The following is a 25638-nucleotide window of genomic DNA, read 5'->3' as shown; positions in this document are numbered from 1 at the left end:
AAATGGAAACCCTAAATAAACTAGTTTGAAACAACTTAAAAAAAAAAAAAACAACACTTGAACTTCTAGATGTTCAAGCTGGATTTAGAAAAGGCAGAGGAACCAGAGATCAAATTGCCAACATCTGCTGGATCATCGAAAAAGCAAGAGAGTTCCAGTAAAATATCTACTTCTGCTTTATTGACTATACCAAAGCCTTTGTGTGGATCACAACAAACTGGAAAATTCTGAAAGAGATGGGAATACCAGACCACCTGACCTGCCTTCTGAGAAATCTGTATGCAGGTCAAGAAGCAACAGTTAGAACTGGACATGGAACAACAGACTGGTTCCAAATAGGAAAAGGAGTACGTCAAGGCTGTATATTGTCACCCTGTGTATTTAATTTATATGCAGAGTACGTCATGAGAAATGCTGGATTGGATGAAGCACAAGCTGGAATCCAGATTGCTGGGAGAAATATCAATAACCTCAGATATGCAGATGACACCACCCTTATGGCAGAAAGCGAAGAAGAACTAAAGAGCTTCTTGATGAAAGTGAAAGAGGAGAGTGAAAAAGTTGACTTAAAACTCAACATTCAGAAAACTAAGATCATGGCATCTGGTCCCATCACTTAATGGCAAATAGATGGGGAAACAGTAGAAACAGTGACAGACTTTATTTTGGGGGCTCCAAAACACTGCAGATGGTAACGTCAGTGATGAAATTAAAAGATGCTTGCTCCTTGGAAGAAAACTATGACCAACCTAGACAGCATATTAAAAAGCAGAGACATTACTTTGCCAGCAAATTTCCATCTAGTCAAAGCTATGATTTTTCCAGTAGTCATGTATGAATGTGAGAGTTGGACTATAAAGAAAGCTGAGTGCTGGAGAATTGATGCTTTTGAACTGTGGTGTTGGAGAAGATTCTTGAGAGTCCCTTGGACTGCAAGGAGATGCAACCAGTCCATCCTAAAGGAAATCAGTCCTGAATATTCATTGGAAGGACCGATGTTGAAGCTGAAACTGCAATAGTTTGGCCACCTGATGTGAAGAACTAACTATTTGTAAAGACCCTGATGCTGGGAAGATTGAGGGCAGGAGGAGAAGGGGAAGACAGAGGATGAGATGGTTGGATGGCATGACTGACTCAATGGACATGAGTTTGAGTAAACTCCAGAAGTTGGTGATGGACAGGGAGGCATGCTGCAGTCCATGGAGTCGCAAAGAGTCAGACACGACTGTGTGACTGAACTGAACTGATGGTCTACCCTGGAGAATGATTCATGTACACTTGAGAAGAATCTGCATTCTCTTGTTGGGAAATGATAGATTTCTGATAGGATTAGTTGTGCAAGTCTTGTTTCCTTGGCTTTCTGCCTAAATGTTCTGTCCATTATTGAAAGTGGGATACTGAAATCTCCAACTATTATTGTCGAATTGTTTGTTTCCCCATTTGATTCTGTTTTTTGCTTCATGTATTTAGGGGCTCTGTTGTTAGGTGCTTATATGTTTGTTATATCTTCTTGATGAAATGATATCTCAATATGTCATTCTTTGTCTCTGGCAAAAAACAATTTTTTTTCACTGTAGTAATAATTTTTATCTTAAAGCCTGATTTTAAAGTGTTAGCATAGCCACTCCTGCTTTTTTTTGTTTACTGTTTGCTTGGTATATCTCTTCCCATATTTTTACTTTTAGTCTATTTGTGTTTTTGAATCTGATTTGTGTCTTATAGATAGCATATAAGTGAAAGTATTAGTCGCTCAGTTGTGTCTGACTTTTTTCGACCCCATGGACTGTGCCCCGCCAGGCTCCTCTGTCCATGGAATCCTTCAGGCAAGAATACAAGCGGGTAGCCATTCCCTTCTCCAGGGGATCTTCCTGATCCAGGGATTGAACCTGGGTCTCCCGCACTGCAGGCAGATTCTTTACCATCTGAGCCACCATATATTTGAATCATAAAAAATAATTTTTACCAATCTCTACCTTTTAATTGGAGTGCTCTGTGCTGTCTTTCAGGGAACCAGGTTGGTTTCAGCCCTGCCATTCCTTAACACATGGGTTCCCAGGTCACCTTGGAGATTTGCTTCCAGTCAGCTTGAAGAAGAAGGGAAAATGGAGCCTGCATAGGAGGTTTTTCTGGGACAAGCTTGGACATGGTGCCCACGACTTATATTCCATTGGCTACAAGTCAGCCATAGAAATACTTAACTGCAAGGGAGGTTGGGAAGTGTGCTTATCTCTATGCTGAGGAAAAAATGACAAGGACTTTGTGAAAGATTAGCAGAGTCCACCACAGTAATGTAAGAGAAGGACAGTGTATTTGGAGAATAACATTACCATCAATGAGGGTGCATATTCTACTTGCTAAAAGATCTTGGTGATAACTTTTTTAGATCAGATAACTTTTGAAATGGTGGCTTTTGGAACTATAGTCCTGTAGGAGTCATGGCTCTGGAGTTTGCTTGGCTAGCAGGAGGAATTACTATTGCAGTTGTCAATTTGTGGTAGACCTTAACTAGTAGAGGATGTGTACTGTCACTGATAAGAAATATCAGGCCTGTGTGACCCAGAAACTGTTAATTGAAAATGTCCATAAGGAAGCATTGAGGTTGCACAAGAGTTAAGATCTGGGTTCTGTTTACATACTCATAGCCTTTTGGGAATTTGGGGATAAATATTTTACAGTTATTTTAGTAATACTAGAAATAATAATTGGTACATATATGGTAGAAATGCTTATAAAAAGTGTCAATTATAGGAACACATCAAGAGCTTTCTCACCTGAAACAAAACAAGTAATGTGCCTAGAAAATGAAACCTGAAGGAAGAGAGAAGAAGAGTCTTGGACACAGGCAAGTTAAGATAAAGTATCCTTAAGGTTTATCTTAAATTTGCTTATGCCCAAGAAACTATCCTTAAGCTGGGCTTCCCCAGTGGCTCAGCGGTAAAGAATCTACCTGCAGTGCAGAAGCTGCAGGAGACACGGGTGTGATCCCTGGGTCAGGAAGATACCCTAGGGGAGAGCATGCCAACCCACTGCAGTATTCTTGCCTGGAGAATCCCATGGACAGAGGAGCCTGGTGGGCTACAGTCCATAGGTCACAAAGAGTTGGACACAACTGAAGCGACTTAGTGTGCAAGTATCCACAAGGTGCAACAGAAAAGGGAAACTGTTGAAAAATATTACAGAATGTCTCTTCATTTGGGTTTTTCCAGAAGTAGACCCTTAGACCTGGGAGCAAGTGCCAGTGATTTCTTTGGGAAGTGGAGGGAGTGGGGATGTGTTAATAGGGAAGGTAAGGCAATAAAGAGTGCTTTATTTACCCAGTGACTACAGTGCAAAGCAGAAAGTTAAGGCCACAAGAAAACTCTGGGAAGTAACACAAAACACATGCCTCAGAATTATCTCATGGGAGACTGAGGGTTTGGGGCAATTTATACACCAACTCTTGAGTGTCATTGATTAGGGTTGTTTCCTGGTACATGTTAATTCTTTGGCATTTCCAGATTGCCATGCATCTATGGGGAGTATTGTTTCCTATAGTTCCAGAAAAGGACAGTAAGACACTGATGAAGGTTCTGGCGGTTGGAAATCCACTGGTGCACAGACACCAAGGAGTACGAGCAAGGTGCTGATGGTTTCTGTTAGAGTCTCCCCGGCACCACTCATGTCCACTGGTGCCTCAGTGAAGTTCAGTCCATCCTGCCACTGACCTGTCCAGTGGCAGCAAGTCACACTTGTTTTTCAAAAAGATATACAGTTGGACAAGTTAAGGTCTTCACTGCTGTAGTTGGCTGGCCTCGGTCAAATTTTATTTAGACTTCTCTCATACTTGGTCAGTACTTCGCTTGATCTGTGTTGCTTAGTTGCTGGAATAAATTATATAGCTTCTTGTCTGAGCAATCTGAACCCCTGGTTACTTTTCCCTCATCACACTGATGATGCTGCAATCTTCTATCTACAGTTAGTTCTGGACATGGAAACATCAAAAGTTCTAGGTGTATTCTTCCTTGTTCCTGTTACATGGCATCAGTTCTGTATCCTGCCAGTATAGTAATCTATTTCTTTGCTTGCTGTTCTCTTGACACGAAGAGCCCAAAGTGATTGGGTGGCAACCAGAGCTTAAGATTAATGGAACTCTGGCTGTGTCCTCTGGTGGATGTGGTCCCTCTCCTGAGAACCAAGATCTCTAGAGCTGCAAGCTCTGGAATTTCCAGGACAGAAACTCATATTCTCCAAGTGGGTCATAAGAGTCCTGGTGAGAGGGGTCACTTCTCCATCCACCTCTCGTTTGCCCAAACCTGGGTATTCTGCTTATTGAGAACTGTGCCATACAATGGCTCTTGGTTTAAGGCATCTCGAGGGACTCTACTCCAGCACCACAGGGTAGAGTCTCCAAGCTGATGCATTAGCTGTGCTTGCAAAAGGTCACACAGAGGCAAGGAGTGACGCCTGGATTCTGTGCTCAACTGCTTTTAATATACTCAGCTCATTCAGATCTGAGGCATGCTCCCATTAGAGTCTGGGCTATTTTCAAGAATTATTCTGTTTCCTATATAGATGGAGTCTCTCTTCTTGTCCTGCCCCAGCCATTCACCATCAAGGGAGGTGGGAGGAGACATCACCCTTGTAGATCTTGTATATCAGAGAGATCTATAAGAAACAATGTCCCAGGTTTACTATTCAGGTTAGAAGTGGGACACACTCACTCACTGGTTATTTGTGCACTCCTTCCACACGTCTATTTAGAGTAGCTTCTCTATGACAGGCCCCCTTGAAATAAACATCCCCTGATTTCCAAACCGTGCTTTCTGTCCATGTGACAGCTTTCGCAGCAGGGGTTCTGGGGATGGGACAGTCTTCAGGGGTGGGAGACACTTGGCCTTCACCAATTGTTCTGTTTAATAAATGGTTTCTGATGGCAGAAGATGACCTGTTGCTTTCCTTGTAGCTTCCCAAGGCTCACAGGTGTACTTAGAACCAAGTATAAGCCTCTTAGGTTCGTGCTGAAAGCTTTTGTGATAGGGATCCTGTTTCTCTGACATTTACCAGAACTTCTTAACTCATCTTGAGGGCCCTACAAATAAAACATTGAACTAGTGCCATAAACATGCTATGATACATTTCTTTTTTTCATTGGTTATATTGCAACTTCTGCTTAATTTTTATTGATAGAACATACCAGTACTTTAATATTCAGAATAACTGCCAACTCTTTTCGAATTATCCCTATATTAATATTTTGTCTATTTTGTGAGGGAAGCATAAGGAAATTCCATCTCTCTTAATGTATGGCTTATGGCTTATAGTATGGAATGTAGGTTTATTTTACTATTGCAGGTTTTTTAAATTTTTTATTTTATTCATATATTTTCTGGGGGGTTGTTCCAAGTCTTTGTGTGCAGCCTTTGTCTAGTTGTGGGGAGCAAGGAGTACTTTTCGTGTCAGTGCACAGGCTTCTTGTTGTGGTGGCTTCTCTCGTTGCAGAACACAGATCCTAGGTGCACAGGCTTTAGCAGTTGCAGCGCACAGGCTCAGTAGTTGGTGACTCTCGGGCTCCAGAGCACAGGGTCAGTATTTTGGCACATGGGCTTAGTTGCCCCACAGCCTGGAGAATCTTCCTAGACCAGGGATCAAACCCATGTCCCCTGCATTGGCAGGTGAATTCTTAACCACCGTACCCAAAGGGCAGTCCACCACTACAGTTTTATGAAAATGAAAATAGACAAGTTTTTGCACAACTCTACAGCATCTTGGTTCTTTGGGAGAAACAATATGTAAAAGATTTTTAAAAACTTGCTTTATTTATTTGGCTGTGTGGGTCTTAGTTGCGGCACATGGGATCTTAGATGTTCATTGCGGCATGTGGGATCTAGTTCCCCTACCCAGGCCTCCTGCATTGGGAGCTCAGAGTTTTAACCACTGGACCACCAGGGAAGTCCCTGTAAAAGATTTTAATAGTTGTTGAGGAGTCAATATGGGAAATGCTGATGAAAATGGAATTTTCCTCCAGTCTTAAACTGTGTTGCATAAGAATTCCTGTTAGAACAATCTGAAACAATTTGCAAATTTCTGTTCATAAAATCCAAAGTGAATTTGTGTTTCATGCATCATAGAGACTTAGAGCTATGACTTATCAGGGAAAAAAGGGTGTTGCCTGCCCCTCACTTGAAAACAGGCAGGCTTCCTGATTAGGGCCATCATCATGAGTCAGCACCACGGACAGCACCACAGGGGTGACCCAGCTTTGGGGGACTTAAGCATCAAGGATCAAATTATCACAGAACAGAACTTCTCTGGGGGACTTTGGCACAGAATGGGAAGAGTGAAAGACACTGAGAAGAGAAGGCTTTAGGACCCAGGACTGGCTTTCCGTTTCTTGAGAAATGCCCTATTTGCTGGGAGATGATCAGGGACTTGGATTGAGGAGGATTGAGAAAAATGGAGTCTGGGGAAGCCCCCAGAAGCCCTTGAAGGATTTTTTGTTCCCTGGACTCTCTATATTTTAAAAAAGATATTTATATTTATTTTGTTTATTTGGCCACCTTGGATGTTAGTTTCATCATGTGAGATCTTTAGTTGGAGCTCTCTGATTTTTGAAAAAATTTATGTGAAGCACTGTTTTTTTAAAAATTAATTTTGTTGAAGAAGAGTTGATTTACAACGTTGTATTAATTTCTGTTCAGCAGTGACTCAGTTATACATACATGTACAGTCTGTTTCATATTCTTTTTGATTACAGTTTATCACAGAATATCGAGTATAATTCCTGTAGTATACAGTAAGACCTTGTTGTTTAGCCACTCTATATAACAGTTTGCATCTGCTGGTCCCAAACTCGCAGCCCATCCCTCCCCTCCCCCACACTGCCTTGGCAACCACAGATCTGTTCTCTATGTCTATGAGTCTGTTTCCTTTGTAGGAAAGTTCGTTTGTTTCATATTTTAGATTCACAGATCAGATCAGTCGCTCAGTCGTGTCTGACTCTTTGCGACCCCATGAATCGCAGCATGCCAGGCCTCCCTGTCTATCACCAACTCCCAGAGTTCATTCAGACTCATGTCTATCGAGTCAGTGATGACATCCAGCCATCTCATCCTCTGTCGTCCCCTTCTCCTCCTGCCCCCAATCCCTCCCAGCATCAGAGTCTTTTCCAATGAGTCAACTCTTCACATGAGGTGGCCAAAGTACTGGAGTTTCCGCTTTAGCATCATTCCTTCCAAAGAAATCCCAAGGCTGATCTCCTTCAGAATGGACTGGTTGGATCTCCTTGCAGTCCAAGGGACTCTCAAGAGTCTTCTCCAACACCACAGTTCAAAGGCATCAATTCTTCGGCGCTCAGCCTTCTTCACAGTCCAACTCTCACATCCATACATGACCACAGGAAAAACCATAGCCTTGACTAGAAGAACCTTTGTTGGCAAAGTAATGTCTCTGCTTTTGAATATGCTATCTAGGTTGGTCATAACTTTCCTTCCAAGGAGTAAGTGTCTTTTAATTTCATGGCTGCAGTCACCATCTGTAGTGATTTTGGAGCCCCGAAAAATAAAGTCTGACACTGTTTCCACTGTTTTCCCTAACTATTTCCCATGAAGTGATGGGACCGGATGCCATGATCTTCGTTTTCTGAATGTTGAGCTTTAAGCCAACTTTTTCACTCTCCTCTTTCACTTTCATCAAGAGGCTTTTTAGTTCCTCTTCACTTTCTGCCATAAGGGTGATGTCATCTGCATATCTGAGGTTATTGATATTTCTCCCGGCAATCTTGATTCCAGCTTGTGCTTCTTCCAGTCCAGCGTTTCTCATGATGTACTCTGCATATAAGTTAAATAAGCAGGGTGACAATATACAGCCTTGACATACTCCTTTTCCTATTTGGAACCATTCTGTTGTTCCATGTCCAGTTCTAACTGTTGCTTCCTGACCTGCATACAGATTTCTCAAGAGGCAGGTCAGGTGGTCTGGTATTCCCATCTCTTTCAGAATTTTCCACGGTTTATTGTGATCCACACAGTCAAAGGCTTTGGCATAGTCAATAAAGCAGAAATAGATGTTTTTCTGGAATTCTCTTGCTTTTTCCATGATCCAGCGGATGTTGGCAATTTGATCTCTGCTTCCTCTGCCTTTTCTAAAACCAGCTTGAACATCAGGAAGTTCATGGTTCACGTATTGCTGAAGCCTGGCTTGGAGAATTTTGAGCATTACTTTACTAGCATGCGAGATAAGTGCAATTGTGTGATAGTTTGAGCATTCTTTGGCATTGCCTTTCTTTGGGATTGGAATGCAAACTGACCTTTTCCAGTCCTGTGGCCACTGCTGAGTTTTCCAAATTTGCTGGCATATTGAGTGCAGCGCTTTCACAGCATCATCTTTCAGGATTTGGAATAGCTCCACTGGAATTCCATCACCTGCACTAGCTTTGTTCATAGTGATGCTTTCTAAGGCCCACTTGACTTCACATTCCAGGATGTCTGGCTCTAGGTGAGTGATCACACCATCGTGATTATCTGGGTCGTGACGATCTTTTTTGTACAGTTCTTCTGTGTATTCTTGCCATCTCTTCTTAATATCTTCTGTTTCTGTTAGGTCCATACCATTTCTGTCCTTTATCGAGCCCATCTTTGCATGAAATGTTCCTTTGGTATCTCTGATTTTCTTGAAGAGATCCCTAGTCTTTCCCATTCTGTTGTTTTCCTCTATTTCTTTGCATTGATCGCTGAAGAAGGCTTTCTTATCTCTTTTTGCTATTCTTTGGAACTCTGCATTCAGAAGTTTATATCTTTCCTTTTCTCCTTTGCTTTTCGCTTCTCTCCTTTTCACAGCTATTTGTAAGGCCTCCCCAGACAGCCATTTTGCTTTTTTGCATTTCTTTTGCATGGGGATGGTCTTGATCCCTGTCTCCTGTACAATGTCACGAACCTCAGTCCATAGTTCATCAGGCACTCTATCTATCAGATGTAGTCCCTTAAATCTATTTCTCACTTCCACTGTATAATCATAAGGGATTTGATTTAGGTCATACCTGAATGGTCTAGTGGTTTTCCCTACTTTCTTCATATTCAGTTTGAATTTGGCAATAAGGAATTCATGATCTGAGCCACAGTCAGCTCCTGATCTTGTTTTTGTTGACTGTATAGAGCTTCTCCGTCTTTGGCTGCAAAGAATATAATCAATCTGATTTCGGTGTTGACCATCTGGTGATGTCCATGTATAGAGTCTTCTCTTGTGTTGTTGGAAGAGGGTGTTTGTTATGACCAGTGCATTTTCTTGGCAAAACTCTGTCAGTCTTTGCCCTGCTTCATTCCATATTCCAAGGCCAAATTTACCTGTTACTCCAGGTGTTTCTTGACTTCCTACTTTTGCATTCCAGTCCCCTATAATGAAAAGGACATCTTTTTTGGTTGTTAGTTCTAAAAGGTCTTGTAGGTTTTCAACTTCAGCTTCTTCAGCATTACTGGTTGGGGCCTAGACTTGGATTACTGTGATATTGAATGGTTTGCCTTGGAAACGAACAGAGATCATTCTGTCGCTTTTGAGATTGCATTCAAGTACTGCGTTTCGGACTCTTTTGTTGACCATGATGGCCACTCCATTTCTTCTGAGGGATTCCTGCCCACAGTAGTAGATATAATGGTCATCTGAGTTAAATTCACCCATTCCAGTCCATTTGAGTTCGCTGATTCCTAGAGTTCCTAGATTCACATATAAGTGATATCATATATTAGTCTTTCCCTTTCTGGCCTACTTCACTCAGTATGATACTCTCTCGGTCCAGCCATGTTGCTGCAAATGGCATGCTTTTCTTTTTATGGATGAGGAGGATTCCAATGTATATATGTGCCACGTCTTCAGTCGTCCATCTCTTGATGGACATTTAGTTTGGTTGCATGTCTTGACAATTGTAAATAGTGCTGCTTTGAACACAGAGGTGCATGCATCTTTTTGTTATTGTTTTGTCTGGATATATGCCCAGGAGTGGGATTGCTGGATCCTATGGCAACTCTTCTTTAGTTTTTTGAGGAACCTCCTTACTTTTTCCACGGTGGATGTACCAGTTAACATTCCCACCAACAGTGTAGTTCCCTTTTTTTCCATATCCTCCTGAGCATTTGTTATTTGTAGACTTGTAAGTGATGGCCATTCTGACTGGTGTGAGGTGGTACCTCCTTGTAGTATTGATTTGGGTTTCTTTAAGAATTTAGTGGTACTGTGCATCTTTCCATGTCCTGGTTGGGTAGCTGTAAGACTCCTTTGGGGGAAATGTCTATTTAAGCCTTCTGACCATTTTTTGATTGTGTTGGGGTTTTTTTTTTTTTTTTGGTATTGACTTGTATGAACTGTTTGGAAATTAAGTCCTTGTTGGTCACATCCAAATACCCTCTCCCAGTCTGTAAGTTGTCTTTTTGTTTTGCTTGTGGTTTCCTTTGCTGTACAGAAGCTTTTAAGTTTGATTAGGTTCCATTTGCTAAGTTTGCTTTTGTTTGTGTTGCTTTGGGAGACTGACCTAAGAAAACATTGATACAATTCATGTCAGAGAGTTTTGTTTATGTTGTCTTCGAGGAGTTTTATAGTGTTATGTCTAATATTTAGGGCTTCCCAGGTGGCCTAGTGTTAAGAATCCCTTTGCTAAAGCAGGAGATGCAGGAGATGTGGACTTTGTTCCCTGGGTTGGGAGGATCCCCTGGAGAAGTGAATGGCTAGCCACTCCAGTATTCTTGCCTGGAGAATTTCATGGACAGAAGAGCCTGGCAGGCTACACTCCATGGGGTTGCAAGGAGTTGGACACAACTGAGCATCGGAGCATGCACACACATCTAATATTTAAGTCTTTAAGCCATTTTGAGTTTATTTTTTGTATGGTGTGAGAGTGTGCTCTAACTTCACTGATTTATATGAGCTGTCCAACTTTCCCAACACCACTTGCTGAAGAGAATTTGCTTTTCCCATTGCATATTCTTGCTTCCTTTGTTGAAGATTGACTGTACGTGTGTGGGTTTATTTTTGAGCTTTCTGTTCTGTTCCATTGATCCATATGTCTGGTTTTCTATGTGTGTGTGTGTGACACTCCCCCACTATTTTGATTACTGTAGCTTTGTGGTACTGCCTCATTTCTGGGAGGGTTATGCCTCCTGCTTTGTTCTTTTTCCTTAGGATTGCTTTGGCAATTCTGGGTCTTTTATGGTTCCATATAAATTCTAGGGTTATTTGTTCTGCTTCTGTGAAAAATGTCATGAGTAATTTGCTAAGTGTGTGTGTGTTAGTCACTCAGTCATGTCCAGCTCTTTGCTACCCCATGGACTGTAGCCCACCAAGCTCCTCTGTCCATGAGATTCTCCAGGTAAGATTACTGGAGTGGGTTGCCATTTCCTCTTCCAGGGGATCTTCCTGACCCAGGGATGAAACCTGCGTCTCTTACGTCTCCTGCATTGGCAGGTGGATTCTTTACTGCTAGAGCCACCTGGGAAGCCCTCATTTGATAAGGGATCACATTAAATCTGTGGATTGCTTTGGGTAGTATGGCCATTTTAAGAAGATTAATTTTTCCAAACAAGAGCTTATCTTTCCATTTCTTTGAATCATCTTTGATTTCCTTTGTTAATGTTTTATAGTTCACAACATTTAAGTCTTTCACCTCCTTGGTCAGGTTTATTCCTAAGTATTTTTTTCTGTGATTTTAAAAGGGATTGCTTTTTTTACATTCCCTTTCTGACATTTCATTGTTAATGTGAAGAAATGCAACTGATATCTGTATGTTCATCTTGAATCCTGCTACCTTGTTGAATTGATCAGTCTAGTAGTTTTTGCGAATTTCACCTGACTTCTCTCAAATTACAAAGCCTCTTCCCCAAATCACCAATTACAGCTTTGTGGTTATAGACAGATGCCTCTTGGTTTAGTTGCCTGCAAATGGGGGAAGGATTTTAGTTGAGAGCATCTGACATATAGTAGGTACTATATGAGCATATTGTCGCTAATGCCTTTACGGACATTTCAGTGACCTGTCACTTACTCCTTGTGTCAGTAAATATCTACCTTCTTAGATTCTTTGGTCTTTTCCACAGTACTCTCACAACCCTCTTGGTGATGACCACTTTTTCCCCCCCAGAGCAAGAACCAAACCCTGTCAAGTTTTCAGAAATTTTAAGACCACATTTTGGGGAAGGGTGGGGAGGAACCATTCTGTTTGCAACTCTGGGAGTCACATGGTCACTTAGATGGAGAGATCTCCTTGACAGTGGGCACTCTGGTCACATTCCTCTCTAGCTGATAGACACTGAGGACAGAGAGACATCTCTCCACACCTGCACGAACCTCACAGGCTCTGGTGGGAGTTAGGGTTAGGGTTAGGGGTCAGAGGGCAAGGCTGACATATTTTCGGCCATTTACCATTACCTGGAAGGGAAAATGAGTAAGAAATACAGTTATGCCATCAAACAAACTTTCAATCTTCCTTTCTACTTCTGCCCTGGTACACACACCATTTCCTCAGAAAACCCGTATTCCAGCTTCAAAACCTGGTTAGACATGTTTCTTTCTGTAGATTTTTAGGACTATTTTGGAGACTTGTCCACTCTCTCTTCTGTATTTCTCTTATTCCTCCACTGGTGGTCTACCACTCTCTGTTGCAGTCTTTGATTTGCTCTAGCTTAGAAGATTCTTGTGGCCAAGAACTGTCTTTTGAATCTTGGACAGAGCATCACAGTCTAAGTGTCTGATAAGTGTTCATTAAATGCATACATTTCTGTTCTGCAAAACTAGGCTGCCATTTACTCTGATCACCCAGGTTTTTCTTTGAGTAGCTTAGATTGGAGATGATGGTGGTGAGGAATGAGAGTAAAGTGGTCTTAAAGAGGTAGAAATAGTACAGATGCCTAAAAAACAGGATATTATTTTAACAGCTTATGGACATATGAAATGATGCTCTTCCTCAGTCTTAAAAATACTATTCTTTTGACGAGAGATTTTAAAAGGTCAGAATATTTGAACCTATTTTTTATTGGTGAGGCTTTCCGGAAATAGTCACTTTTAAAGTATTAATTTATCATACTTAAAATACGTGTGCTTTTTGAACCAGTTATTCTTCCAATGTAAGTAAGTATTAGGAGGTTATAATGACAAAAGTGTGGAATAGAAACGTTAATGCAGCATCATTGATGAGATTCTTGTGTTACTAAGGGTCAAGGTAAATCATTTTTGGTAATCCTTCTGTTGCAGTGTTAGGCAAACATTAAATGATGAAGCATCATGGATGGAAGTATTTCTTTAAGATACATTCTAGACCACAAATAAACTCTAGTCCTCCTGGTGTGATAGAGAAACTTATAACACCATTTGTTTAAAAAGAAATGAACAAAATGCATAAAATGAATAGATAAATGTACTTGTACAACCATATTTTACCCCTGGAAGGAGTGTAAAGAAACTAGAAAGTTGTTCTGGTTTGAGAGAGAGAGAAAGAGTTATATTGGATGGATGATAATTACCCATATGCATATTTTAACTATTTAGTGACACAAACTTTCAAATAATAATGGCATAGGTAGACATGATACCTGAGGGTGAAGTCAGAGCCGATTCTGCATCTGGAGCAAAAGGGCGTGTAAGCTGATCTTGCCCTGGTTAGATCTGGGAAAATGCCTGAGCATGGTGGTGCCAGCAGAGAGTGCTCTGTGACGAAAGGGGCAGGGGTGATGATGGGAGGTGGGTGGCGGGCACTGCGGCGCGGCCGGGGGACAGCAGTGTTCCTCTAGGAGAGCCTGTGGAGGCCGTGGAAGGGGTGGTCCCGGGCACACTTACCTGCCCTCATTCTGCATCACAGGCCGTGCAGGACAGATGGCTGGCCATCCTCACAGGGCATTTTGGAGGATTCCACCTCACAGTTTCAGCTCCCATCGTGACGGCTGTTTATCCTCACGGCTTGGCCACAGGACACTCAAAAATGAAAGGGGACGTCTGAGTTCTCATCGGTCCCAGTGTGGAAACCCACCTGCACTTGTGGATTCCTGCTGATGGGCAAAGCTCATAGTGTGTTGAGCAGGTCTCTTCCTTGTGTGGGAACCCACACTGGACACACACGCCCCTCCTCTCCCAGCTCCTCCCTGGTGGAAGGCGGGCCTTCCTGGGGCTGCTGTCATCCTTCTTCCCGGGGACCTGCTTCCTCAGCTCACCCTGCCCAGGGAGGCAGGATGCCCTGGTCCTTGGCCTGAGATTCAAGCTGAGCAGCAGTCACTGGCCTGGGCCTGCATCTTCTGGACGTTCTACGTCCCTTGATAAAAAGCCAAAGCCCTGAGCCTTCTCCCAGCCCCCAAGACCTGCCAGCGGTCCTGCGCCTGCACTGTGTCCCTGATACTGGTTACACGCTTGAACATCACTCACGCGTAAAGTGGCTGTCCCCACACACACTCTAGTGTTCTCACTCCTCCTCCACCTCCACACCATGGGCTGTATATAATGTGCCCACCTGAAGGAGACAGCAGGTTTCCCTTTGATTGTCAGTGAAGATCCGACAGTCAAGGACCCATCCCGTGTGTACGGGACCTGCCAGAGGAGACGAGAGTGGATGAGCCGCAAGGCCAGGTGTGGGCTCCCACCCTACAGTGGTCCCCAGGGGTGCAGCAGGTTAGACACCAAAGGGTGAACTCTCATCCCCCATCTCCCTACTTCAGCAGAGTTAGGTTCCTGTTGCCGTGAAGAGTTGTGAGGATCATAGTTAAGAGCCAAGGGGTCAAGGACTTGAACTTAAGTCTCTTCCCTCCCCATGCAGAGGGCGCAGGTTTGATCCCTGGTCAGGAAACTAAGATCCTGCATGCCATGTGGTGTGGCTGAACGAGAGACAGGGAGAGAGAGAGACGGACAGGGGCGTGGATTCAAGAGCTAGCTTCCTGGATTCAGGTCCTAATTCTGTCCCTTACTAGCAGTGAGATCTTAGGTCCATTACTTGAATTCTCCCTCGTCAGTTTCCTCAGTACAAGGAGGATTATCAGGAATTCCTACTTCCTAGGGTGTTCCAGGAATGGATAAGCTAGTATACGTAAAGACTTTAGCCTAATCCCTGGCACATGCAGGGGTGACCTGTCAGAAGAGGGAAGACCCTTTCTGGAATAGCACCCTTTGATTACCGTCTGATATCTGAAACTCTGAAGACAAGACTTGAGGATATAAAAATACAAAAAGTTCACTCCAGTGAAGAATGTTGTTTATTTTTTTTAATTTTAATTTTATTTTATTTTTAACTTTACAATATTGTATTGGTTTTGTCATATATCAACATGAATGAAACGGAAATAATGGAAGGGGAGGCCCCATGTGTGGGATGCGTGCGCATCAGAATTATCAAGGGGAACGCGTGTCCTTTCAAGAACTTGTACAGCGTTGTTGAGAACCCAGTCAGTCAGTGCTCGTCCACAGGATGTGTGGCAGGAAAGTAATTGGGAGAATCTACAAGTTAGTGACTGATTTCTACTGGAAACGCTGCGTTTTTTCCTTTCAGCTTCAGGTGGTTCGATTCTCTGAGACCTCGTCCTCCCGCAGCCCTCCCCCGGGGCGCCAGGGTCTGCTCACCTCCTCCTGTGAGGCAGAGGGAAGGGCTCGCTTGGGGAGGAGACCGGAGGCGGGGTGAGCGGGCACTGCATGTGGACCCAGACTGGAGACGCAGCGCCCTCTGGCCTGAGGTTGCCTTCTCGCACTCTTCTTGAGAAGAGGCATCTAAGGAGTCCCTCGCTCTGCTCTCATTAATGCTCAGAGATGAGTTCCGGGTAACTCACAGTCGGCAGGGCCACCAGTTCAGGATCCCCTCTGACACACATGCAAAGACCCACGGACACTTAAACAGTCACTGCTGTGTCAGGATGAACCCACACATGCACACAAAGCCACACACGTACTCACAGATCAACCCCTAGTCACAGATTTCTCACACACACACACACACATAGTCACACAGACATGCAGCTCCCCATGTCACACATACCTCCCCACATTCTCACTCACCGTACATGAACATTGTGCTCCACTCTTACACACAGACTCATGAAGACAGATCCATAATCTCAGCCCCTTGCACTCATGCACACACTCCCTCATCCCATTCAGTGCTTCCCCCAGCCGCTGCCCCCCCGCAAAGTGACAGCGTCTCGGTAGAGTTCACTCTCAGTCAGGTACCATCAAATGCTATTGCACTGGTCCCGGCTCCACACGATTCCCACAAGGATTCCACATAATAGATCCTCAAGGAGTCTCTCTTCCACACAACTCTCAATACAACATTCCAAGTAGAAATGTACGTATTTTCATCTTACACACTTTCCTATCTCTTCCTCCTCCCTTTATCTGACCTGGGATCACTGAAGGCTGTGTCTTTTCAGCTCACCCGTTGCTCTGACATTGTTATATCTTCCTCAGGGCAGCCCTTCCAAACTGTGTCCAGTTTTGTGGGTGAATCTTTTGGGGTTGCAGAATACAAGTGAATCCTGGCCGCCCCGCCCTCTGGCTTTGTTCCTGTTTGTAAGCCTCAGAGTTACCCAGCAGGGTGAAGGGGGATGTCAGAAGCAGATTCAGTCACAAGCATGTCCTTGAGCAGGGCATGTCTGTGGCACGGCAGGGACTGCGGTGAGGGTAATGCCAGGGCGGAGGGAGTAGCCGGGGAAACACAGGAGTAAAGCTGATGGAGCGAGGGGGTGGCTGAGTCTAAAATCCAGCCTTTGCGCCTCTTCCCAGGTCTTTACCCCACAGACAGAATCTACTCAAAAGGTGCACATTGTTATAATTTTCACAATGGCAAAGAATGGATGACCCTGGCTCAAAAGACATGAACTTCCCGAAGGCTTCCAAGCAAGGCAGCATTTGGGGTGAGAGCTGTAGGATGCATGACTCCTTTCTGATTGGTTTTGGTGAAGTAATGGTGATGTTTCAGGAATCTTTTTTTTTTTTTTTAATGTATTTTTGGCTGTGCTGGGTCTTCATTGCTACCTGGGTTTTTCCTCTAAGTTTTGGAGAGCAGGGACTACTTTCTAGTTTCAGCACACTGGCTTCTCATTGTGGTGGCTTCTCTTGTTGCAGAGCACATGCTCTATGGTACATGGGCTTCAGTGGTTGTGGCTCCAAAGCTCTAGAGCATGGGCTGAGTAGCTGTGGCACACCAGCTTAGTTGCTCCATGGCAGGTGGGATCTTCCTGGAGTAGGGATCGAACCCACATCTCCTGCATTGGCAGGTGGATTCTTTGCTACTGAGCCACCCAGGAAGCCCTGTTTCAGGAGTCGAATCATCAACCTTCTGGTTCCAACCACTTGCTCCACATCATCCTCCACTTGAGTCTAGGTGTGAATTTCTGTAGAACAACTCAGAGATACACATCAGACTGTTTTATGTATCACGAGGAGGAGCTAGGATTCTGTTTATCGGTGAACCGTTGTTTAAGCCATCATTACTGTTCTTCCTCCTCCCGTTTTTCCTGCTTCCCTCACTTCTCTAATTAGTAACTGTCTGAGTCTGCTCTTCGGAACTTAGGGAAGGCCTAGGAAAGAAACTAAAGCCCTTTTCAACAAACAAGAAACAGGGCTTACAGAGGCTGTGTATGTACCTTGGAGGGGTCTGTTGTGGCCTGCTTGGTTTCAACACTCCCCTCTTTTGTTTGACACTCCTCAATCCTGAAGTGGGACAAGAGAAGGAATAAAGTTTTGAATAGAGAGGTCTGTTATAAACTTGGCAGGGAACTTGGTTTTAGGAGGGCTTGGTTTCCCTGGGCTTAAGTCCTCACTTCTGCCGATCCTGTGAAAGTACTGGCTGATCCTCAGCTGTCCCAAAATCCTTCCCAGGTGGCACAGTGGTAAAGAGACCACCTGCCAATGCAGGAGACCTGGGTTCGATCCCTGAGTTGGAAAGATCCCCTGGAGAAGGAAATGGCAACCCATTCCAGTATACTTGCCTGGAGAATTCCATGGGCAGAGGAGCCTGGGTTTGACATAAAATTGTAGGACTCTGGCTCAGAAAAGTTGAAGTAGATATCCTTGTTCCCACCGCATCCACTAAGCTAGTTTGACTAAGAATCCTAGAGAGTATATGTAAGACAAATAAAGAAGACTCTGGAAGGTGGAGAGAAAAAGACGGTGCAGCTGGGGACCCTGAGCCCCCAGAGCATCATGATGTTCCCCGATGACACCTGAGTTTTCTTCTTGTCTCTTCTGTCCCAGAACGGATACTACAGTAGCTGGAAGTCTGTAAACCATTAACCATTAAATGCCCAAGTGGATGAAGAGAGAGGATTATACTCCTGAAATAATGCTTCCTGTTTAATTTGGGGGCCTAGTGTCCCCTGCTGGATGCTGATCACCCCTCCAGGTTACCTCCCAGTACACACACATGCACGCGCACAGAAATCTGTATGGATGTCAGGATGATTTATATACACGCAACAGTTTGTTGTTCAGTCGCTCATCGTGTCTGACTCTTTGCGACCCCATGGACTGCAACACACCAGGCTTCCCTGTCCTTCACCATCTCCCAGAGCTTGCTCAAACTCATGTCCATTGGGTTGGTGATGCCATCCAACCATCTCATGCTCTGTCAGTCCCCTTCTCCTCCTGCCTTCAGTCTTTCTCACCATCAGGGTCTTGTCCAATTAGTTGGACCTTTGCATTACGTGACCAAAGTATTGGAGCTTCAGCTTCAGCATCAGTCCTTCCAATGAATATTCAGGATTGATTTCCTTTAGGAATTGACTCGTTTGATCTCCTTGCCTGGAAAAGTTAATCCATTTAGAAAATTTAATCCATGTAGAGGTTGATAACACAATTTAAAGCTTTAAGAATGCTTGCATCTAACACTCCCTTCATTAAAAATCTAGCAGGCATACCAGGAGATCTTTTCATACAAGTCTACTTGGACAAATTAAATTTGTAGAATCTAACTGCTTTAAATGACTCAAAGCTCTGAAACCAGCATCCCATGATTATTTTATTTACTAGAGAAGACAGCACTCTCACAGTTTCAGGATGAGAATTAATATCAGTTGGGTACTTTCTTTGTGCCACACACAATTTTAAGGTGATTTCATATACTTCCTTTAATCTTCATAGAAACTGTGTACTGCAGGTCTACTGTTGTTTGGGCTTTACAGATGAAGACCCTAAAGCAGCAGTCCCCAACCTTTTTGGCACCAGGGGCCAGTTTTGTGAAAGTCCATTTTTCTACAGACGGTGGGCGGGGAGGAGTGGGATGGTTTGGGCTGATTCAAGCACATTGCATTTATTATGGTGTCACTGATTTGACAAGGCATGGAGTTCAGGTCGGAGAAGGCAATGGCACCCCACTCCAGTACTCTTGCCTGGAAAATCCCATGGATGGAGGTCCTGGTGGGCTGTAGTCCGTGGGGTCGCTAGAGTCAGACACGACTGAGCAACTTCACTTTCACTTTTCACTTTCATGCATTGGAGAAGGAAATGGCAACCCACTCCGGTGTTCTTGCCTGGAGAATCTCAGGGACGGGGGAGCCTCGTGGGCTGCCATCTACGGGGTCACACGGAGTTGGACACGACTGAAGCGACTTAGCAGCAGGAGTTCAGGTGGTAATGTGAGAGGCAGGCAGTGGCTGTGGCCTGATACCTGTCCTTGGCCTGGGGTGGAGGACCCCTGCCTTAGGAACAGAAAACTTAAGTAACTTGTTGTTACTCATGTTATTCATGTTGTTCACATCAAGTGGCAAAACTAGATTTGCACCCAGCCAGTCTGAACCTAGATTTCCCTGTCTTAAATGCAGTGGTATAAAGCACGGGCTCTAGGGAGTGAGCCCATTAACTGTGGGATTCCCAGTGGTTTAGTGGTGAAGAATCCACCTGCCAATGCAGGAGACTCAGATCGGATCCCTGGGTCAGGAAGATCCCCTGGAGAAGGAAATAGCAACCCACTCCAGTATTCTTGTCTGAGAAATCCCATTGACAGAGGCAGGCTACAGTCCTTGGGGTCACAAAGAGTCAGACATGACTGAGGACTAAACAACAAAAACAGCCAGGGAGTGAGGGCTTCGATAGTTGTGGCTTGCAGGCTCAGTTGCTCCATGGCAAGTGAGATCTTAGTTCCTGAACCAGGGATGGAACCCATGCCCCCTGCATTGGCAGGTGGATTCTTAACCTCTGACTATGAGGGAAGTCCCTCTCACGCTTTCTACGCCCATCACGCTATGTTCTTTAGGTCTGTCATGCTGATTACACTTTTGCACAAACTGCTTTGCCACCTGTAAATTCTTCTCTTTTATCCTAGCTAACTCTTACTCTTTTCTCAGAGCCTAAACAATCTCCTTCAGGAAAATCTTTCTTGACCTCCCTGGCCAGGTCAACCCATCCTAGAATTAGCCCTCAAAGCCCTGTACCTACCCTTTGTAACAATCATCACATTTTTTTTTTTTTTTTTTTTGAGGGGTTGCTGAGCAACATTTCCATATCTAGAACAGGAAAGCAGTGATTCTAACTGCTTTCCCCCATTCTCAAATGAAAATTTTCCAACAAGCACCAAAAGAAGAAGAATGTTAACCTCAAACAATAAAACAGCCAGTTATTTTACCTGCCAAACAGACTTATTCAGAAGCACCAAAGGAAGTCTGATCCAAGACATGCAGCTCTGGTGAACCATGAAGAAGATGAGAAGAGGGGACTTCTCTGGTGGTCCAGTGGCTAAAATTCCGTGCTCCCAAATTAAGAGTTTGAGGGCTGCAAGTAAAGGCCCTACGTGCCACAACTAAAGACCCCCACACGGCACAAGAGAATGGAACATCCCGCCTGCTGCAACGAAGACCTGGCACGACCAAGTAAGTAATTTAAAAAAAAAAAAAGAAAGAGGGACTTCTTGGAGGTCCAGTGGTTAACACTCTGAGCTTCCAATGCAGGGGGAATGGGTTCGATCCTTGATCAGGAAACTAAGGCCCCACATGCCATATGGCATGACAAAAAAAAAAATTTTTTTTTTCAGTGAAAAAGGAAAGGAAACTCTTACTGAAGAAAAGGGAAAGTTTCGAGGAGCTGGTATAAACAAAGAGTCCATCGGAGGAAACAGAGTTTAAAGTACAGTGTATTTTCATTGGCTGAGCTGTTTCCAGGCAGAGAGAAAATCTTTCTTCCTCCTGCTGGGGGTCGTAAAGTAAGGTCACTATGAGACAGCCAGTGGCACATGCGTAAGAGCTCCCTCTTCTGGCTGCCCAACTTCATTTTAGTGAGGTTTTTTCCTTTATTAATTCTCACAGGAAAGAATAATATAAGTAATGCCTATGTACCTACTCTCCCACTTTAATTATGATTACTCTTGTTTCATTGTTCCTTCCACTTATTTGGGGGGGCAAATTTTAAAATAAATCTCAGTCATACTGTCACTTTTCACATAAACACTCCAGAATTTATCTTAACAGATCAGATCAGATCAGATGAGTCGCTCAGTTGTGTCCGACTCTTTGCGACCCCATGAATCGGAGCACGCCAGGCCTCCCTGTCCATCGTGAACTCCCAGAGTTCACTCAGACTCACGTCCATCGAGTCGGTGATGCCATCCAGCCATCTCATCCTCTGTCGTCCCCTTCTCCTCTTGCCCCCAATCCCTTCCAGCATCAGAGTCTTTTCCAATGAGTCAACTCTTCACATGAGGTGGCCAAAGTACTGGAGTTTCAGCTTTAGCATCATTCCTTCCAAAGAAATCCCAGGGCTGGTCTCCTTCAGAATGGACTGGTTGGATCTCCTTGCAGTCCAAGGGACTCTCAAGAGTCCGCTCCAACACCACAGTTCAAAAGCATCAATTCTTCGGTGCTCAGCCTTCTTCACAGTCCAACTCTCACATCCTTACATGACCACAGGAAAAACCATAGCCTTGACTAGACGAAACTTTGTTGGCAAAGTAATGTCTCTGCTTTTGAATATGCTATCTAGGTTAGTCATAACTTTCCTTCCAAGGAGTAAGTGTCTTTTAATTTCATGGCTGCAGTCACCATCTGTAGTGATTTTGGAGCCCAGAAAAATAAAGTCTGACACTGTTTGCACTGTTTCCCCATCTATTTTCCATGAAGTGATGGGACCAGATGCCATGATTTTCGTTTTCTGAATGTTGAACTTTAAGCCAACTTTTTCCCTCTCCACTTTCACTTTCATCAAGAGGCTTTTTAGTTCCTCTTCACTTTCTGCCATAATGGTGGTGTCATCTGCATATCTGAGGTTATTGATATTTCTCCCAGCAATCTTGATTCCAGCTTGTGCTTCTTCCAGCCCAGCATTTCTCATGATGTACACTGCATATAAGTTAAATAAACAGGGTGACAATATACAGCCTTGACGAACTCCTTTTCCTATTTGGAACCAGTCTGTTGTTCCATGTCCAGTTCTAACTGTTGCTTCCTGACCTGCATACACATTTCTCAAGAGGCAGATCAGGTGATCTGATATTCTCATCTCTTTCAGAATTTTCCACAGTTTATTGTGATCCACACAGTCAAAGGCTTTGGCATAGTCAATAAAGCAGAAATAGATGCTTTTCTGGAATTCTCTTGCTTTTTCCATGATCCAGCGGATGTTGGCAATTTGATCTCTGCTTCCTCTGCCTTTTCTAAAACCAGCTTGAACATCAGGAAGTTCACGGTTCACATATTGCTGAAGCCTGGCTTGGAGAATTTTGAGCATTACTTTACTAGCATGTGAGATGAGTGCAATTTTGTGGTAGTTTGAGCATTCTTTGGCATTACCTTTCTTTGGGATTGGAATGCAAACTGACCTTTTCCAGTCCTGTGGCCACTGCTGAGTTTTCCAAATTTGCTGGCATATTGAGTGCAGCACTTTCACAGCATCATCTTTCAGGATTTGGAATAGCTCCACTGGAATTCCATCACCTCCACTAGCTTTGTTCGTAGTGATGCTTTCTAAGGCCCACTTGACTTCACATTCCAGGATGTCTGGCTCTAGGTCAGTGATCACACCATCGTGATTATCTGGGTCGTGACGATCTTTTTTGTACAGTTCTTCTGTGTATTCTTGCCATCTCTTCTTAATATCTTCTGTTTCTGTTAGGTCCATACCATTTCTGTCCTTTATCGAGCCCATCTTTGCATGAAATGTTCCTTTGGTATCTCTGATTTTCTTGAAGAGATCCCTAGTCTTTCCCATTCTGTTGTTTTCCTCTATTTCTTTGCATTGATCGCTGAAGAAGGCTTTCTTATCTCTTCTTGCTATTCTTTGGAACTCTGCATTCAGATGTTTATATCCTTCCTTTTCTCCTTTGCTTTTCGCTTCTCTTCTTTTCACAGCTATTTGTAAGGCCTCCCCAGACAGCCATTTTGCTTTTTTGCATTTCTTTTGCATGGGGATGGTCTTGATCCCTGTCTCCTGTACAGTGTCACGAACCTCATTCCATAGTTCATCAGGCACTCTATCTATCAGATGTAGTCCCTTAAATCTATTTCTCACTTCCACTGTATAATCATAAGGGATTTGATTTAGGTCATACCTGAATGGGCTAGTGGTTTTCCCTACTTTCTTCTATTTAAGTCTGAATTTGGCAATAAGGAGTTCATGATCTGAGCCACAGTCAGCTCCTGGTCTTGTTTTTGTTGACTGTATAGAGCTTCTCCATCTTTGGCTGCAAAGAATATAATCAACCTGATTTCGGTGTTGACCATTTGGTGATGTCCATGTATAGAGTCTTCTCTTATGCTGTTGGAAGAGGGTGTTTGCTATGACCAGTGCATTTTCTCGGCAAAACTCTATTAGTCTTTGCCGTGCTTCATTCCGTATACCAAGGCCAAATTTGCCTGTTACTCCAGGTGTTTCTAGACTTCCTACTTTTGCATTCCAGTCCCCTGTAATGAAAAGGACATCTTTTTTGGGTGTTAGTTCTAAAAGGTCTTGTAGGTCTTCATAGAACCATTCAAGTTCAGCTTCTTCAGCATTACTGGTTGGGGCATAGACTTGGATTACTGTGATATTGAATGGTTTGCCTTGGAAATGAACAGAGATCATTCTGTCGTTTTTGAGATTGCATCCAAGTACTGCATTTCAGACTCTTTTGTTGACCATGATGGCCACTCTATTTCTTCTGAGGGATTCCTGCACGCAATAGTAGATATAATGGTCATCTGAGTTAAAGTCACCCATTCCAGTCCATTTCAGTTCGCTGATTCCTAGAATGTTGACATTCACTCTTGCCATCTCTTGTTTGACCACTTCCAATTTGCCTTGATTCATGGACCTGACATTCCAGGTTCCTATGCAATATTGCTCTTTACAGCATCGGACCTTGCATCTATCACCAGTCACTCCACAGCTGGGTATTGTTTTTGCTTTGGCTCCATCCCTTCATTCTTTCTGGAGTTATTTCTCCACTGATCTCCAGTAGCATATTGGGCACCTACTGACCTGGGGAGTTTCTCTTTCAGTATCCTATCATTTTGCCTTTTCATACTGTTCATGGGGTTCTCAAGGCCAGAATACTAAAGTGGTTTGCCATTCCCTTCTCCAGTGGACCACATTCTGTCAGATCTGTCCATTATGACCTGCCCATCTTGGGTGGCCCCACGGGCATGGCTTAGTTTCATTGAGTTAGACAAGGCTGTGGTCCTAGTGTGATTAGACTGACTAGTTTTCTGTGAGTATGGTTTCAGTGTGTTTGCCCTCTGATGCCCTCTTGCAACACCTACCGTCTTACTTGGGTTTCTCTTACCTTGGGCACGGGGTATCTCTTCACGGCTGCTCCAGCAGAGCGCAGCCATTGCTCCTTACCTTGGACGAGGGGTATCTCCTCACTGCCGCCCTTCCTGACCTTCAACCTGGGATAGCTCCTTAAAGCTGTGGTCCTAGTGTGATTAGATTGACTAGTTTTCTGTGAGTATGGTTTCAGTGTGTTTGCCCTCTGATGCCCTCTTGCAACACCTACCGTCTTACTTGGGTTTCTCTTACCTTGGGCACGGGGTATCTCTTCACGGCTGCTCCAGCAGAGCGCAGCCATTGCTCCTTACCTTGGACGTGGGGTTGCTCCTCCCGGCCGCTGCCCTTGGCCTCGGGCACGCGGGCATGAGGTAGCTCCTCCCAGACACCGCCCCTGACCTCGGAGGCGAGGTATCTCCTCTCCGCCGCTCCCCCTGACCTCAGACGCGGGGTAGCTCCATCTTAACAGATAAGGACTGTGAAAACGTAATCACAACTACCACTACAATGTTCCAGAAAACTCCTTGATATCATCTGATGCACGGGTTACATTTGAATTCTCCAACAGAATCCGAAGTGTACTTTTTCAATCTAGGAAAGATATCTTTCAAAGGCAATGGTGAAACCTTGACTTTTTCAGAAAAGGTCACCAATAACAAACCCCTTCTAGAGAAATGTTAAAGTACGTCCTTCAGGCAGAAGGAAAAGGACACCAGTTGGAAATCTGGAGTTACACAAAAGAATGAAGAGCAGTGGAGATGGCTGTTACATTGGTAAATATAATTGTTAAACAGAAATTATAACAATGCCTTGCAGAGCTTATAACATATAAAAATAAAGTGAAGACTGAGAGAGAGCCCTGGGAAGTTGCTGTATAACACAGGGAACTCCGCTCGCAGCTCTGTGATGACCTAGAGGCATGGGATGGGCAGGGGGAGAGGCTCAGGAGGGAGGGAGGGGGCTTCTATGTATACTTGGGACTGA

The 25638-nt window shown here is 44.0% G+C and overlaps 1 pseudogene; it reads right to left on the bottom strand.

The window, feature by feature from the left end:
- Positions 1 to 13873: 13873 nt before the first annotated feature.
- LOC138991645 (galectin-10-like) lies at positions 13874 to 16375 on the bottom strand (annotated as a pseudogene).
- Between the last annotated feature and the right edge of the window lie 9263 nt (positions 16376 to 25638).

This window comes from Bos mutus, chromosome 18 (assembly GCF_027580195.1).
Source record: "Bos mutus isolate GX-2022 chromosome 18, NWIPB_WYAK_1.1, whole genome shotgun sequence".
In the NCBI taxonomy this organism is placed as follows: Eukaryota; Metazoa; Chordata; class Mammalia; order Artiodactyla; family Bovidae; genus Bos; species Bos mutus.
Note: the sequence above shows the minus strand (reverse complement) of the source record. Positions and strands in the feature narration are given on the sequence as shown.